Source organism: Anopheles arabiensis, chromosome 3 (assembly GCF_016920715.1).
Source record: "Anopheles arabiensis isolate DONGOLA chromosome 3, AaraD3, whole genome shotgun sequence".
Lineage (NCBI taxonomy): Eukaryota > Metazoa > Arthropoda > Insecta > Diptera > Culicidae > Anopheles > Anopheles arabiensis.
Window position 1 is genome coordinate 63,646,282 of NC_053518.1, and position 3,026 is coordinate 63,649,307.

Here is a 3,026-nt window from a genome sequence, read left to right on the forward strand (position 1 = left end):
AGATGTTTAAAACTTAACAACAGGCAATCAATTTGATTTCCAACAATGGGGCCCTACACGATTCTCGTCAGCTTTTTTATATGGAGTTTGACAGTTGGAGGCTGAAATCATGTAAACACTTCATACAAAACCACACTAGCCTGCGATGTTCAACTTAGATTATTCTAACCTCAAAGCTAGAATTAGATTCGAGTACCTGCTCAAAAAAATGGCAAAACAAGATGGTTTTTACATTTATCCCAAGCATTAAAGAGATCAGGTGGTGGAATCTAAAATCAAAGTGTATGTAGTCCAGGTGGTGTGATAGCATGTTTTTTTAACCAAATTTGAACGTCTTTTTATACTATACGTTTAAAAACTTTTGCTCAAACAGGCTTTCTGGTAGCTTGAAGAACAGACGCGATAAAAATCAGCTTTCTAAATAAATACACCTTGGGATAAACCCACCTGTATACTATACCCACTTTGATAGCTGCTCGAAAACTGCTATACAATGCAAACAGCTGACAGGCTGAAATTTCAGCCTACGGACTTAAAACGAAAAGGCCCCCAATATTTGCTTATTCGTGTTATCTTTGGGTGTATTCAAAAATCTTAATTCAAGATGTACAAACAAATGATCATCCAATGTATAGATAAATATCGAATTGCCTACCTTAAAACGAATAAACATCCTCGCTAAACGTAAATAAGAGAAATCACTTAAATTGCTTAGAAAACAGCTGTTACAATTTGAACAACAAAAGATTTCCTAACGGCAAAAGAATTCAAATCGTTGTAGTGTTGATAAACCTTACTAATGTTTGTATCAAATGTTTAAGTATGCCTGCATGTATCCCTGGCATGTATGCTGTCTTAGGGACAGTAGCCGTTTCAGTCGTTACGATATGCTAACCATGAGCGAGCCAACAAGAAAAAGAGAGAGAACATATGTGTCTAACTTTGATAAGAACAAATATATCTACAACAAAGAAACACACCAACGTACCTTGAGACATTTACAATTCGCCTCAAACAGTCGCGAAGGTTTCTGTACCAAACAGATATAGCAAATACCGGCGTCTAATGATTCTGAGAAAGGCAGAATTGGCTCAGCCATTAAACAGAGTTAGACGAACAGCTCAATTCAAAATATCTTGTTATTTGTCCAGACAGGTCATACGTCTGGTACCTGTTTATCGATTTACATCATTTTTTCTTCTATTTTTAAGAGCTTCAAAAAATATGACCATACTAATAACTCAAGCAAACAAATAGCCAACATCTGTGTCTTTGATTGTTTCATACTCCTGATTCTTAGATGTAAATTAGTTTCCTAACATACATGACTCTATACATGAGTTTCCTAACATTTTCAATAACTTTCCTTATAAAAGAAAAGCTCAAAGTTAAACTGACATCAACAATCTGTTATGTCAAATTAATTCAAATTCCTACGTTTGCCTTCTTCTTATCCCTTAATCTAAAGAGGGTCCTTCCAATTTCTAAACAAGTTCTACGTATATCTTTTTCTCTAAGCCTAAATTACCTAAGGCCAGACTAGAACATTTTTTAAAATTTTTGGATTTCAAAACTCCCGTCGATAACGCTCACTGCATGTCACTTTGAAAGTCCAATATTTAGTGATTGTTTATTAAAATTTGGAATATTGTTGAACATTCAGTCGCAAATAGATGGGTGGTTACGAATAGCAGAAACATTTGCAAAAACATTCAACGTTTGCAACGAAACGAATCACTGGTTGCAAATGCAGAAGTATCATTTTCCAGCTCGTTAACCTTAGCCTGTATGTAATTGGGTGCTTCTTTTTTATTGCAATTTTTAGCTTTAACATTTTTGTAAAATCTTCTCCCGTTTAACTGATTGTTGAATGTGTAATGTGATGATCGTACATACGTCACAACTGGACGTCGAGTACCGCCGGTAGGTCAGTGTTTCGCTGACATGAGCCGAGGTGGAATTAAACTTTGTTCGAAGCAGACTCATCGACACTTGATCGTCCAGAGGAAGTGTGTTGCTATAATATCAATGTGTACATAATATCAATGTGTTGCAATGGTATGATTTGGCTTTCCGAAACAATGTGTTTCCAATGGTATGATTCGGCTTTCCTTTTTACAATGTATCTATACTTTATAGTGTGTATTTTTATAGGCCGTCTACAAGGACAGAAGAGGCGTGATAGGCCCAAATTGAGGTGACAGCCGTGAGCGGTTTCGGACACTCCAGACCGCAAAGCGTTTAAGTAAGTAAGTAACTAAGTGTGTATTTTAGATGGTTTACATAGAGATATGCTACAAATGAATAATCGTTCATCGATTTTCAATTTTTTAAACAATAAAAGTAAAGCTATGAACATTTTTTTTTCTATTATTCTATTCCAAAAGGGTAAAAATGGCTCACCTATGGGGGAATTACCTCAAGGTTGTTTAATAATAAGCTGTTGAATCATATCTCTCCTCAAATAGAGCAATCTACAAAAAAAACTACTTAAACAGATTGTTCATTCCATAAATAATATTTTTATTTATACTGTAAATTATAACAAAGCTATTATGCGAAAGAATATCTATACGGTGCATAGTATTCACACACATAAGGGTATTCCCGAGTGCACTGTCTATCGTTCCACAAAACTGTATTGAACACACCGATGGTAAGACAGTTGTCTCCTGAGTTCGCAGCATTACTTGGCTTTCCTGGGTACCAGTTAGTGTATCCACTCATCCTTCCAACAGGAGTATTTCTTGATAGCCATATCCACGATCCTTGTAAGCCAAGCTGCGTTCCCGAAAGCCACACTTCACCAGTAACTCCTGCTTTTCTGATTACACTCCAAACTTCAGAATTTTGAAAGGCCGTTTGGGTCGCCGCCAAATAACCTCCATTCATTATGCACTGATCCCATGCCTCGAAAAACGGCAATTTTTTGGTGTGAACGGTATAACGTAACGCCTGTATTGAAGGTACAAACTCGGAAAGAAGTCCAACGACAATGATAAAGATCACACGAGCCTGCATCTTGT